Genomic DNA, 16,411 nt, shown 5'->3' with positions numbered 1-16,411 from the left:
TGATGATGATGATGATGATGATGATGATGATGATGATGATGATGATGACTGCAATAGTACCAATAGAGATAGTGGTGGGAATGGAGGTGATGGCGATGTTGGTAGTAGTAGTAGTTGTTGTTGTAGTAGTAGTTGTGGCAGCAGCAGCAGTAGTAATAGCAATAGAGGTAGTAGTAGTAGTAGTAGTAATAACAAAAAGTTAGATTGAACACACATACCTGACCAAGTATGTGGTATGAGAAATCTCTCTTAGAAATAACAATTTTAAAATTACTCAGCTTGACTTTCAAGATGTGTAATAGAATAGATGATGCTAAAACAGTGAAAAATGATCAGACATAGAACTTTTATACTTTCCTCACCATCACCACCACCATCATAAAATAAATAGGTGAGGAGTTTGTAGCTACTGATTAATAAGCTGACTTTATCAATATTTTAAAGCTCTATAATCTTGTCAGTGAAGGTACCACCTTGATCAAAGTAAATCACAACTCCTTTATTACTTAATAGATGCTTTTCAAGATTTGCTGTGGTTATTTAAAAAAATAAACAAAAAAAAAAAACACTGTGAATTTGAACTGATGATTAGCATCTCCAAATTTGGCTAGACTAGTCCTTAGTCAATACGCACACATTCCATAGCTAGGTTTATACTTGAATTCTTTCCAATTTGATAGAGTATGGGGGAGCTTATAATATGGTATCATACAGTAAGCATTTATTAAGCATCTACTACATTCTAGGAATAGTACTAAGTGCTAGGAATACAAATAAGAAAACAAAATCTATGCCCTCAAGGAGCTTACATTTTAATGGGGAAGAAAATAAAAGGAAGCTAAAAAGATGAAAGAAGTTGTATGGAGGCATGATGATGTTAGTGGAGTCAAAACTAAGCATAACCACTGGTGGCAAATGAAGATTTTAAAGGATTCTGAGCTGTCTATAAAGGGAGATTGTGAGAGGAGTGTTTTACTTTGCCTTTCAGCCCTCCAACCGGAAGGACAGAAGCAACTGAGGGTACTGATGAGGTGTGAGTACCAACACTCAAAAAATCTCCATGATGATTAGTTTCCTGGTGATGGGTTTATGAGGGAAGGAAAGAAGAGCATAATGGTTATAGTGGTGAAATCAAAATCAAGTAGAAAAGCTTGCATTCTGCTGACTTCGAGACCCAAAATAAGTTACTCCACTGCAGTTCACTTCTCTTTCTGTCACTCTCTGTCTATCTCTCTCTCACTCTGTTTCTGCCTCTCTCCCCTTCTTTTTCTCTCTCCTTCACACACACACACACACACACACACACACACACACCTCTGACACACCAAATGGGGAGTATAGTTGAGAAAATGATATTTTTATGTACTGCATAAGTTTGTCCAAGGCCAGTAAGGCAAAGTCACTTAGTGGGCACCCTATCTCCCAGATAAACTTTGTTTTAATTTTCTTGGTGCCATAGAGCATAATTCTCCAAATATTATTAAATTTGCAGGAAACAAATGTAATTGCACAAAACATTTTTTTCAACATCATTTTGAGTGGCATCAGAGCTCCCAGAGTCATTTGATATTTTACAGCTTGTTAGGCTGACCATAAAGATATGCTACTTACTTTATGAAAACCATGTTCAATCATAATGAATGCAAGTCCATGATCCTCATGAAAATATACTCACATACCTTTACAAATCTTACAAAATACATCAGAGTGTTTTCCTTTGCTTCATTTTTTTTCCCAAAATTCACTGACTAGTAATTTATTATAGTAGGGAGATTTTGCATCACAGGTACCAGTTTGTCATCTATTCCATTTTAAATTTCAAGTGTCTGTCATTTTTATACTTCTGATGAAAAGTTTTTTTCCTTCTCCCAGAAGTTATAAGATCATTTTCATTGATTTGTAAATAACTATTCACACATTTACCCATGCCACACAAAGACACAAACACACATTCAAGTGACAAACCAAATCAAAGACAGATTTTGCTTCTCTAAATTCAAAGAGAAATAATTTTAGAAAGAAGCAATTTAATTAAATAACAATTTAGAGGAATTAAGTAACAATGCAGAGATGATTCACATAAAAGGAACTGGTACCATATCTTCAAAATCATTTAATCTGTGACCTTCTGGAGGGTTTTTTTATTTTTTTTTTCAACTGAGAGGCCAGGGAAGTGAGTCACTATGTTTATCATTTTACCATACATGGTGAAAACTATGGCATTTGGTAAATACAATGTTTGGCAGATATGATATTTTGGTGGAATTTCAGATGCATATTTGAAAAGTTATTTATTTGTGAGAAGTAGTTAATTTTGATTAGCAAATTATTTTTAAGAAGAACAAACATATATATTGGTAAAAAATATATAAAACACCAAACTATAAATAAAATCAACAAAGATTCAATTAAAATGCTTAATGGGAGTAGAGAAAGTCATTGAATAAATAATGGGGTGCTATATCATTTCAAGACATTGCTAATTGTATGGTTTGGAAATGTTAAATGTTTTGCATATTCTTGCAGAATGCCTAATTAACAAACCTCAACATTCTTAGGAAATGCCACTGGAATAGGCCATCATGCTAACCAGATGTGCCAAGATTTAGCCAGAGAGAAATACACATGTGGATGGTTTCAATGTTTTAGAGCATGTAGTATTTTATGTTTATATTGGTAGAACTTATTTATACTTAACCTTATACACAGTGACATACACACACATAAACACACACACACACACATATATGCCTGATACACATGTTAAAATAGTTTACTTACATATAGTCCTTTATGATTTTTAAAGAACCTATACATACATTGTCTGTGGGGTAAATATGTCAGGTACCATATCCATTTTATATATGAAGAAATTTGAGGGTTGAAAAGGTTAAGTAATTTTTCCAAGATCACACAGCTAGTAAGCGGTAAACTGTAATTGAATTCTCATACTCTTCCATGGGTTTTTTTTTTTTAATATTATTCCTGGCCCATAAAATATTATCTAATTGAGTTCACTCTTCAGTATAGACTTATAACTTAGAGAAGATAATAGAAACTATGTTAATCATTTATAGGCAGCACTATTTTAAGTATGTGACCCCAAATTAAATAACTATTTGTTAATTTTAATAGTTAAGGAGTGGTAGTGTTGTGTAGTGGATAGGGGAGCATACTTGGAGTCAGGAGGATCTGAGTTCAAGACCTACCTCTTACACTCCCTAGCTTTGAGACCCCTGGGCAAGCCACCTCATTTGCCAATACTTCCTATTCAATTAACTAAGACTGTCAGTCACAGACGGATTGCCTTTCTTCATTGGTGAAGGAAATTTCCATATCTAGTCTACTCTGCCAGTGAAATTACAGGTCCACATATCCCTTTCACCAAATAGACAAAGTTAACTACTACATGATTTTGAGGGGGAAAAAAGTAAATCAACTTTCCAAGAGTTTAGATGCAAACTTACACAATAAATAATGAATACATTTGCTTGCAAAATGTTTTGCCTTTATTACCAACTGAAAGTGATAAATGTTGTTCTTGTTGGAAATGGGGCAGGGAGAAGAGAATGGGATTTGAGTTGTTTTGCAAAACTTTTCATGAGCCTGAAGACACTGCCTCTGAGTGTCATGTTTTATTTCTGAAATGCATCAGCAGAACAGACTATCTGGAAACAAAGGGGAAGAGTGTCAAAGAAAAAAAATCTTCTTAGACAGGGAGTTACTGACTATATTTAATATGCTTTCTTCATCTTCCTTGAAAGCTTAAAGAAACATCTATTATTTACATGAATTATTAAGAGAGGCTTCTGAGTACATTGCTATTCTAGATTTAATAGGAATCAAGTGAAATCCAAATATCATAAACTATATACTGTTATCTGAATTTGCACACAAGACATGCCTAAGGATAGAATACATAAAAACACAAAATAGAGTGTATTCTATTCTGCATTAGTTATATATTTGAGAAGATTTTTTATAAAAGAAACTCCCATATGTAGATTCTTGAGGAAAGTAAAGAAAAAAGTAATGAAGAAATGAAGGAAGGGAAGAGAGAAGGATAGGAGGAAGGAAGGGAGAGAGAAAGAAGAAATGAAGAAGGAAATAAGGAAGGCCAGAAGGAATAAAATAAGGAAGGAAGGAAATAAGAAGGGGGGAAAGAAAGAAGAGAATGAATTATGTAACTTATAACCAAATGATGTACACATTATTTTTCTTAAAAAATACATCTTCTAATGTTTTTCAGTGACCAATAAAAGGTAGTCTCATTTTTTTTAATATCCATGCCGATACTTTATTTTCAGAGAGAGAGGGAAGGGTTATTTTGTAAGAGAAATCAAAATCTTGCTTTATTATATGAAAGCCATGGGACACCCACAGAGTTTCTGTGGTCAAGAAAATGGGAGGTTTATAATGCCTTTGAATTTTACAAAGTCTTGAGCAACTAAATAGTACCATGAAAAACTAACCTGGGATGAATTAAGGACAATCATTTTGCCAAAGTTTTTTTTTAATTGGAACATTTACCAAGTTTTTCATGATTATATATTATATTTCATATATCATGATGTAGAATAAAATTGTTAGCACCATTTCCAGATGAGGGCTAGATAAAAGTAGAATGGAAAATTACTTGGCCATCAGTATATAAATGGCAGCATATAAATGGCGGAACAGAGATTAGAATTAAGAATTTTTATCTACTCCTTGAAATCTTCCCCCCTCCAAAATAAAAACAAAGTTTCATCATGAATGGAACTATTTTATTAAGCATTGACATAGTACTTATTCCATATCATATCTTAGTACCAAAGTAATAGAAAGAAATATTAATTCCCTAAGTTTTAAAGGCTTTGACATGAGAAATCCATAGACAATGGGTATTTTACATCATAGCTAAGATATGTGTTTGCCTTACATTTACTATGGTAAACTATCCTAAAACAAAGTAAAGTTTGACCATATTAGTCCCCTATGCAATAAATTCCAGTTTTCTCCCAGTTATCTCTAAGGAAAAAGATCAATTCCTTTCTTTGGAACTTAAAACCTTTCAAAAACAGATTCTAACTTGCCTTTTCAAATTTATTATACTTTATCCACTTTCACTCACCTTGTTTCCCAGGAAAACTGTATTTTATTTCCACACAAGACTCTCATCACCCATCTACATGGATGTGTACTGGATGTCTCCATGCCTAAAATGAACACTTCTCTTTTTTTTCCTCATAATTCCTAATTTCATTGAAAGTTCAGATCTAGTACCACCTTCTATGAGAAACCTACTCTAATACTTTTTGCTGCTAATCCCCCTCCAAAAAATCACTTTCCTTTTATTTTGTAAATAACTAATACATGCAAATTTTTATCTTCCCTAATAGAATGTTTCTAGAGAGCAAGAATCATTCCATTTTTGTAACCCCAATATCTAGCACAGTGCCTGGAAAATAGTAAGTGTTGATTGATCTAAAAATAATAATAATAATAAAAGATAGAAAGTAAGTAATGAAAGCAATTTACCATGACCAGTAGTACTACAAGTGATATTTTTCTAATGATTGGTATAGGTATAGGTATTACTGTGATTTCAGCATTAATTTACATTTGCATTTGTCTTTAATAAGTTTAGTTAGTGGATAGTGTGGCTAATTTTATGACTACAATTGAAAAAATAAAATCTCAAGTTAATTCCATTAACTATCTTCATTTCATTTTTTCTGGAACTTCAGTTTCTCCATTGGTAAAATGAAAAGGCCAATCCCAAAGAGGTCAATGATAAAAAAAAGAAAGACCCCATATATGCCAAAATATTTTGAGCAACACTTTTTCTGTAATAGCAGAGAACTAGAGACAAAGTAGGTTTCTATCAGCTGGGAGATAGTTACATCAATTTTAGCATTTGCATACAATGGAATATTACTGCACTATAACAATGCAATGAATAAAATGAAAACAGAAAAGTATGGGAAAACAACTGAAGTGATACACAGTGATGTAAGCAGAATCAGGAAAATAAAATATACAATGTCTGTACCAGTGTGCTAATACTGTACACAGAATGAGATACTGTTTGACAATTCCATTGCCTATCACCACTTCTGGGTCATTGTTCAAGATTAGAGAGGAAAATGTTCAGTAAAGAGGGAGTGAGAAGCCTGAGGAGTAATTGTTTGGCAACTCCATTGCCTATATCCACTTTGGGTAATAGGTAAAGGGCACAAAGGAGCATTTTTGGTCAAGAGCGAGTGAAAGCCCTGAGAAGCAATATCAGTTTTGGTCAGGGACCCTGAAGAACAGTATTGTGTGCAGTCCCAAAGAAGGAAAAGTCCAAAGGAGCAATATTAATTGCAATCACAGGGGATCAGGAGAATTTCCTGAGTGAAGACCTGGGTGCAGATCAGGAGAGAACTGACCACAACTCTCTTCACATCAAACCCCCTTGGGAACACCAAAAACTTCCAAAACCACAGAACTAACTCTAAAAACTGCAGTGCAAAAATGTCTGAAGCTTGAAACAGTGCACTTTCCCTTACCCATGCCAGGGATAGATCCCACTATTAATATAAAAATTCAAATTAAGAAATGTGTTGGAAAATGAGCAAAAAAAAAAACAAAAAAAAAAAAACCTGACCATAAAATCTACTGTGGTCATGGCGAAGAGCAAGACAAAAAACTCAGAAGAGTAGAATGAGTCAAACAGCTACAAGCAAAGCCTCAAAGAAAAGTGTAAATTGGACACAAGTCAAACAAGAATTCCTAGAAAAGTTAAAATTGATTTTTTCACAGTAGAGGAAAAATTATGTAAATAAATGAAATTGGGGAAGAGTCAAGATAACACAGTAAAGGCAGGAATTCACCTGAGCTTTCCCAAATTCACTACCAAGCAACATTAAAATAACACCTCAAAATAAATTCTGGAGTGGCAGAACCAACAAAAGGACAGAGTGAAACAATTTTTCAACCAAAGACAACTGAAAGGTTAAGAAAAAAGGTCTGTTTCACTGGAGTAAAAGTAAAGAACAGTCCAGTACAGGTGGAGCCAGTGCAGGCCAAACTAGGCAAGCCACCAGCAGGCTTTGGTGGGGGGTGGGTGGGGAGACTGGATCAGCAACAATGTAGATTTATGGAGCTCTCAGTCTACAGATGGTAAAGGGGTCAGAAACTGGTCAGAAAGAGATTGTAGGAGACCCTTTGCTGGCATTGAGAGCAGCACTGTGTTTCATTGTTCCTATACTTTTCTCAGGCACAGCCTCAGGGCAAGAAGATCTAGCAAGAGTGGGGATTCTGCTCACAGTTCCAGGCTGGAAAAAAATTAAGGGATGAGAAAGAGGGATGCAATGGTGGAAGGGGGAAGGAGAGGAAGATTGTGAGAAAATATCTCACATAAAAGAAGCGCACAAGGTAGAATTATTATAGTGGAGAGAGAAATGGTGGGAAGAAGCAGGCAATGTTAGAAGCTTACTCTTATCAGCATTGGTTCAAGGAGGAAGTAAAGTACATATTCAGTTGGTTATAGAAATCTCTCTCTCCAAACAGGCAACTTAGGGTAAAAAGGGAAAAGAGAAGGGAAGTAATAAAAGGGGAGGACAGATTGAAGGAGGCAGGGGTCAGAGGCAAAATAAGCTTCTGAGGAGGGACAAAGTAAAAAGAGAAAGAAGGATAATCAGGAAAATAGGATAGAGGGAAATAAACAGTAATTATAACTGGGAATGTGAATCAGATGAACTCACCCATAAAATGGAAGCAGGTTTGTAGAATAGATTAGAAACCAGAATCTAACAATATATTGTTTACAAGAAATACACTTCAAAAAGAAAGACACACTCTGTGTTAAAATAAGGGGCTGGAGTACAACCTATTATGCTTCAACTGAGATTGAAAAAAAGGCCATGATAGCAATCATGATCTCAGACAAAGCAAAAGCAAAACCAGACCTAATTAAAACAGATAATTAGGGAAACTACATTTTTGCTGAAAGGTACCACAGACAATGGAATAATATCAGTATTAAACATATATGCATTAAATGGCAATGCATCCAAATTCTTAAAGAAAAAGTTAAATCCATTACATGGGGGAAAATACACAGTAAACTTATGCTAGTGGGTGACCACAATTTTTCCCCTATCAGAACTGGAAATATTTAACCATAAAATGGATAAGAAAGAAATTAATGAAATAAATAGAATTTTGGAAAAGTTAAGATATGATAGACCTCTGGAGAAAAGTAAATGAGAATAGAAAAAAGTGCACATTTTTTCTTAGCTGTACACAGCACCTGCACAAAACTTAAACATACAATAGGACATAAAAACTTCCAGCCGAATTTAAAAAATCAGAAATACTAAATGCATCCTTTTCAGATCATAATGCAATAAAAATTACATTCAATAAAGTGTTGTGGAAACAAAGGTTTAAATTAAAATAATCTAATCTGAAAGAATAACTGGGTAAAAGAACAAATCATAGAAACAATAATTTAATTAAAGAGAATAACAACAATGAGACAACCTACCAAAATTTGTGGAATGAAGCCAAATCCATACTTAGGGGGAAATTGATATCTTTAAACATCAATAAAATAGAGAAAAACAGATCAATGAACTGGGCGCACAATTAAAAAAAACTAGAAAAATAACAATTTAAAAATCTCCAATTAAACACTAAAATGGAAAGCCTCTGAAAATCAAAAGATAGATTAACAAAATTGAAATTAAATTAAATTAAATAAAACATTGATATGATAAATAAAACTAGGTGCTGGATTTATTTTAAAACATGATAAATGATGGGCTAATTTTGTTTTTGAAAGAAAGACAAAAATCAAACTACCAGTATCAAAATGACAAAAGTGAATGCACCACCAATGAAGTTGAAACTAAAACAACTATTAGGGGCTATTTTGCTCAATTAAATGGCAGTAAATTTGACAACCTAATGAAATGGATGAACATTTACAGTTGATGAATTGTTTACAATAAACACACAAAACAGAAAAATATAGCCAAAATTAAAATAAGAGGCTAGAGCAGAATTTATTATGCTTCAGCTAACATAAAAAAAGGCAAAGATACTTTGTAATCATGATCTCAGGTTAAGCAAAAGTAAAAATAGACCTAATTTTAAAAGACAAGCAGAGATACTATATTTTGCTAAAAGTAACCATAGAAAATGAAATATAAATACAGAACATATATTCACAAAATGACACAGCATTCTAATTCTTGAAAGAAGAATTAAATGAGTTATAAGAGGAAATAGATAGCAAAATTGTATTGGTGTGGGACTTTATACCTCTGAGAACTAGATAAATTAATCATAAAAAAGAAATAAAAGTTAAGGAGATAAATAGAATTTGACAAAACTTACAAATGATAACTCTCTGGAAAATAATAATAATGTAATATAAAGAAATATCCCTTTTTATCAAATGTAGATTCACAAAAATTAATTATGTATTAGTACATATAAACCTCAAAAATGCAGAAAAGCAGAAATATTAAATGCACCCCATTTGGACTATAATGCAATAAAAATTACATTAAATAAAGGGTCTTTGAAACATAGTTTAAATATTAGAGTCTAAATAAGCTAATCCTATAAAATGAGTAGATCAAAGAGCAAATCACAGAGATAATGAATGTGATGACATAAAATTTATTAGATGCATCCAAAGTAGAAATTAATATTTCTAACAGTTTGCATCAGTAAAAGAGAGAAAGAGAAAGAGAAGATCAATGAATTTGGTATATAATGTTTATAAAATCTAGAAAAAGAAAAGCATTCTGAGAAGATGAGAGAGTAAGTCAGAGAAAAACAAGCTCTCTAGATTTTCCCTACAAAAGAGATAATAATAACACCTCAGGGTAAATACAGAGTAGTAAAAATAAATAAGAGTAGTGGAAGAACAGTGGTCCTCCAAGGACAATTAGAAAAGATCTGAAAAAAAAAAAATCCCTGGGAGGTTTGGTCCCTGTGAAGAGTAAACACCTCCAGGACAGGACCGCTTAAACAACAAGCAGTAAACCCTGAAGTCTTCTGGGTTGGAAGGCTGCCTTAGCCCCAGCCGTAGGAACTTTCCCCCCCAACACAGTGAGGTGAGTTGGGTGTCTGAGCCTGGGAAGATCGAGGGAATTTCTGCTGGTAAGGAATGCCAGACCCAGCCATGCTGTGGAGATGCAGCTGGGGCCAAAAGGAAGCACATACTCGGTGAGTGTAGAAGCAGTGGGGTGGGGACACTGCTGGCTGTGGGCACTTCCAGGAGGCTAGAGGTCTTAGTTTTGGTTCTAAGCCAGTGGGGAGAATTTAGGAGGATCTGAGGCCAAAGGCACTATCCCACTTATCCAGAGCTAGAAGTGATTACAAAAACTAACCTACTAAAAAATTAAAAAAAAAAATGAACAGGCAAAGGAAAAGAATCCAATCATTGAGAATTACTATGGGAATAGAGAAGGCTGGGGTCATCTTCAGAGAAGGATATTGAAGCAAAGAAACACTCTTCTACCCCAAAGAATAACATCAAATGGTCACCTATTCAAAAAGAATTCATAGAAGAACTTTAAAAAAGACTTTAAAAATCAAATGAGAGAGATTGATGAAAAGTTAAAAAAAAAGAACAATCCAAGAAAAACAAGAAGATTATGAAAAGAAAGTCAACTAATTAGAAAAGGATATCCAAAATCTTAAGGAAGAAAGCAACTCTTTGAAAATCAGAATTGGGCAATAAAGAATGAAAAAATAGAAGAGAATGTGGAACATCTCATAAGAAAAACAACTGATCCGGAGAACAGATCAAGAAGAGAAAACATAAGAGTAATTGGTCTGCCTGAAAGCAATAATAAAAAAAAATCTGATACAATAATACAAGAAATAATTAACAAAAATTGTCCTGAAGCTTTAAAACAAGAGGGGAAAGTAGAAGTAGAAAAAATCCACCGGTCACCACCTGAAAGATATCCTGGTAGTTCTAGAAACCTACTTTCATTGTGAATGGGTTTAAGAACAATACACATCTGTGTGTGTGTGTGTGTGTGTGTGTATGTGTGCATAATATCTAGAAGAGTATAAAAGTCTCCTAAATTGAGAAAGAAATAAAATGCTAAGGGGAAAAGGAGGAGGGAGAAGATAAGGGAAGGATTTTTAGAGGGGAGGGTGAGGGAATAGGTTAAAGGGTGGTATAAAAGGATGTTTAGATCAATGGGAATGGCAGGGTGAGTGAGGGATCCTTGGAGAGGGGGTAGCTTAAGTAATAGGAGGGCAAAATAGCAGGTAGAAGTGAAGTAAAGGAGTCAGGAGGGATAGGAAATAAAAGAAAAGCAAAAGCCAAAGATCGGGAGTAGAATTCATTAAGAAAAAAAAAGTAGGGGTGGTAATCATGATCTCAGACAAAATTAAGGCTAAAATAGGTAAACTACACTATGTCAGCCATGTTTATCATTTATGTTTTGGACTATTTAAAACAATTAGACAGTATAAGGTGGGAATATCTCTGTGGTGTAGGAAATGATGAGTTGGTGGACTTGAAAAAATATGGAAAGACTCAGACTTAGGAAGGAAGAGATTAACCACTGTCAGAGAAACAGAGGATCAATAAGCATGGTATGGTCTTACATAGATGCATATGAATGTATATGTCTATATATGACTATGATTATCAATATCTAAGAATATGTATGTGTGAATGTGTGTGTATACAGGTGTATGTGTATGCACATATGTGTGTATTATATATATGTATGTATGTATATATAAGTATATGTGTATGTGTGTGTGTATGTGTAAAGAAACCTTTTAAAGAAGAAAAGAAAATATGGACAATTATTCCCCAATTGATAAATGCTAAAAGAATATAAACAGGTAATTTTCAGATGAAGAAATTAAATCTATCCACAGTCATATAAAAAATGCTCTAAATCACTATTGATTACAGAAATGCAAATTAAAACAACTCTGAGATACCACATCAGACCTATGAGATTAGCTAACATGAAAAAACAGGAAAATGATAAATGTTGGAGAAGATGTGGGAAAATTGGATCACTAATGCATTGTTGGTGGAGTTGTGAACTGATTCAAACATTCTGAAGAGAAATTTAGAACTGTGCCCAAAGGGCTATAAAACTGTGCATAATCTTTGATACAGCAATACCACTACCAGGCCAAAGAGATCACAAAAGAGGGAAAAGGACCCACATATACAAAATATTTATAGAAGCTCTTTTTGTGGTGGCCAAAATTGGCAATTAAAAAGATGCCCATCAACTGGGGAGTGGTTGAAGAAGTTGTGGTATATGAATGTAATGGAATATTATTTTCCATAAGAAATTATGAGCAGGAGGATTTTAGAAAAACCTGGAGAGACTTACATGAACTGATGCTGAGTGAAGTGAGCAGAATCAGAAGAATATTGTGCATAGTAACAACAACATTGTTTAACGACCAACTTTGATAGCCTAAACTCTTCTCAGCAATGCAATGATACTTAGATTCTAAGACAACTGCAAAAGATTCATGATGGAAAATGCTGTCCACATCCAGCTAAAGGACTATGCAGTTTGAATAGAGATAGAAGCATACTATTCCCTCTCTCTCTCTCTCTCTCTCTCTCTGCCTTTTGTTTCTCATGTTTTGTTCTGATTCTTCTTTCACAACATGACTAATATGGAAATATGTTTAATATGATTATACATGTATAACCTATATCAGATTGCATGCCATCTTGGGGAGGAGGGGGAGATAGAGAGGGGGAAATTTAAAACTTATCATCTTATAAAAGTGAATGTTGAAAACTAAAAATTAATTTTAAAAATAAAAATAAATAAAATTGGGTTATTTAGGTATTTTTTTCCTCTTCTGTTAATCTGGGAAATTTATATTGTTGTGAATATCCATCTATTTCACTTAGATTATCAGGGTTTTTTTTTGGCATTCAGTTGGGCAAAATAGCTCCTAATTATTGTTCTAATTCCCTCTTCCTTGGTGGTGAATTTACCCTTTTCATTTTTGATACTAAGAATTTGGTTTTCTTCTTTCTTTTTTTTAACCAGATTAATCAAAGGTTTATCTATTTTATTGTTTTTTTTTCATAAAACCTGTTCTTAGTTTTATTTATTAGCTCAATAGTTTTCCTACTTTCAATTTTATTAATCTCTCTTCTTATTTTCAAAATTTCTAATTTGGTATTTAATTGGGGATTTTTAATTTGTTCTTTTTCTAGGTTTTTTTTTTCAAATTTTCCTGCCCTATTCATTGATCTCCTCTTTCTCCATTTTATTCATGTAAGAATTTATATGAAATTATCTTTAAGAACTGCTTTGGCTCATCCCACAAGTTTTGGCAGGTTGTCTCATTGTCATTCTCTTTGCTGAAATTATTGATTGTTTCCATGATTTGTTGTTTGATCCATTAATTCTCTAGGATTAGATTATTTAGTTTCCAATTAATTTTAGTCTATCTTTCCATGGCGCTTTATTACAAACTTTTATCACATCATGATATAAAAAAATTACATCGTGCATTTAATATTTCAGACTTTCTGCATTGGCTTATGAAGATTTTATGCCCTAATGCATGGTCAATATTTGTGTAGGTGCCATGTGCCACAGAGACAAAAGTATATGCCTTTCTATCCCCATTCACTTTTCTCCAGAGATCTATCATATCTAACTTTTCTAAAATTTTATTCACCTCCTTAACTTCTTTCTTGTTTATTTTGTGTTTAGAGTTATATAATTTTGAGAGGGAAAGGTTGAAGTTTTCCACTATTATTGTTTTGCTGTTTTTTCCTGTAACTCACTTAACTTCTCCTCTAAGAATTTGGATGCTATACCACTTGGTGCATATATGTTTAGTATTGATATTACTTCATTGTCTATGGTAACTTTTAGTAGGATGCAGTTTTTGGGAGCCAAGACGGCGGAGGGAAAGCAGTGACTGTCTTGAGCTCTTTCCCAAAGCCCTCCAAATACCTAAAAAAATGGCTCTAAACAAATTCTAAAGTAGCAGAACCAACAAAAAGAAAGAGAGAAACAAATTTCCAGCCAAAGACAGCCTGGATGGTTGATCTGAAAGGTATATCGTGTTGGGCGGGGAGAGGAATGCAATTCGGTGTGGGCACGCAGGCCGCAGCGAACCTGGAGCAGGCCTCAGAGGACTGAATTGCAGACAGCCTGTGGCAGTTTCCAGACTTCTCAACCCCTGAACAGCAAAGACAACTTAGAAGGTCACTGGGAAAAGTTTGTGACTGGGGTGAGAGAGGAGCTAGGTCTCAGCCGCAAGTCTCTAGTATGGTCCAGGGTGGCGGCTTTTTCTTGAGCTTCTGGACCACTGACTGAGGGGGAATCGAATGGCTGATCAGAGGGGCATTGCAGGAATCTCTGTGCCAGTGCTGAGGCAGGAATCTCTTGCTTTACCCATGCAGATCCCATGCTGGGATCTGGGTCACAGTTCTGAGGGGCAGTCACGGGGCAAAGAGGAATGATGGTGTGGTGGAGCTTGTTGTCCCTTCTCATAGCACCTAGGAAGAACTGAAAATTTACAGGTCCCTAGAAGTACCTCTGAAAACAGCTGTACAAACCCCTGAAGCTTGGGACAGTATACTCTTCACATTGGAAGCAGACTTTTACTTTAACAAAGAGCTTAAAACTCGAGTAATTGGCTGGGATCATGAGTAAGCAGTGCAAAAAGAGTCAGATATATTATCTTACTTTGGTGACAAAGAAGATCAAAACATACAACCAGAAGAAGACGACAAAGCCAAAGCTCCTACATCCAAAGCCTCCAAGAAAATTATGAATCAGTCCCAAGCCTTGGAAGAGCTCAAAAGGGATTTTGAGAAGCAAGTAAGAGAAGTGGAGGAAAAACTGAGAGTTATGCAAGAAAAACATGAAAAACAAATCAACAACTTGCTAAAGGAGACCAAAAAAAACTTCTGAAGAAAATAACACCTTAAAAAATAGCCTAACCCAAATGGCAAAAGAGGTCCAAAAAGCCAATGAGGAGAAGAATGCCCTAAAAAGCAAAATTGGACAAATGGAAAAGGAAGACTAAAAGATTACTGAACAAAATACTTCCTTAAAAATTAGAATAGAATGATTAGAAGCTAGTGACTTTATGAGAAATCAAGACATTGTAAAACAAATCCAAAAGAATGAAAAATTAGAAAACAATGTGAAATATCTTGTTGGAAAAACAACTGACCTGGAAAATAGATCCAGGAGAGAGAATTTAAAAATTATTGGACTATCTGAAAGCTATGTTCAAAAAGAGAGCCTAGATACCATCTTTCAAGAAATGATCAAGGAAAACTGTCCTGATATTTTAGAACCAGAGGGCAAAATAGAAATGGAAAGAATCCACCGATCTCCTCCTGAAAGAGATCCCTAAAGGAATACTCCTAGGAATATTGTAACCAAATTCCAGAGTTCCCAGGTCAAGGAAAAAATATTACAAGCAGCCAGAAAGAAACAATTCAAGTATTGTGGAAACACAATCAGGATAACACAAGATTTAGCTGCTTCTACATTAAGGGACCACAGGGCATGGAATATAATATTCCAGAGAGCAAAGGAGATAGGATTACAACCAAGAATCACCTACCCAGCAAAACTGAGCATAATCCTGCAGGGGAAAAAATGGTGATTCAGTGAAATAGAGGACTTTCAAGCATTCTTTATGGAAAGACTAGAGTTGAATAGAAAATATGATTTCCAAATACAAGACCAGAGTGGAACATGAAGAGGTAAACAGGAAAGAGGAAATCATAAGAGACTTATTAAGGTTGAACTGTTTACATTCCTGCATGGAAAGATGATATTTGTAACTCATGTGACTTTTGTCAGTATTAGGGTAGTTGGAGGGGAAAAAATTATATGTATGTATATATAGATATAGATAGATAGATAGATAGATAGATAGATAGATAGATAGATAGATAGATAGATAGAGGGCACAGGATGTGTTGAAAAGGAAAGGGTCTTATCTGGAGAATAAAATTAAGGAGTGAGAGAGGAATATACTAAGAGAAGGAGAAAGGGAGAGGTAGAAAGTGGTAAATTATACCACAAAAAAAAAACTTTTTCTTTTCTTTGTATCATCATATCAAGTCAACTCATACCCACACTCTCTGTCTATGTATACTCCTAACTGTCCTAATATAGATAGAGTTATAGAGTTACAAGTATCATCTTGCTATGTAGGGATTAAACAGTTTAATTTTATTGAATACTATTTTTTTTCTTTCCTGTTTACCTTTTTATACTATTCTTAAGTCCTGTATGTGAAGATCAAATTTTCTGTTCAGCTCTGGTCTTTTCATCAGGAAAGTTTGAAAGTCACCTATTTCATTGAATATCCAACTTTTCCCGAGAAAGATTATGTCCAATTCTTTTATGGTAATTTTTATTTTTTTTTT

General features: G+C 34.2%; 1 pseudogene; it reads right to left on the bottom strand.

Annotated features, from left to right (window-relative positions):
* LOC114037320 overlaps positions 1 to 14,510 on the bottom strand; it is a 159,113-nt pseudogene extending 144,603 nt beyond the window's left edge.
* Positions 14,511 to 16,411: the final 1,901 nt, after the last annotated feature.

The sequence above is a fragment of the Vombatus ursinus genome, unplaced genomic scaffold (genome assembly GCF_900497805.2).
Source record: "Vombatus ursinus unplaced genomic scaffold, bare-nosed wombat genome assembly UNPS02000582.1, whole genome shotgun sequence".
Classification (NCBI taxonomy): domain Eukaryota; kingdom Metazoa; phylum Chordata; class Mammalia; order Diprotodontia; family Vombatidae; genus Vombatus; species Vombatus ursinus.
This window is presented reverse-complemented; position numbering and strand designations above follow the sequence as displayed.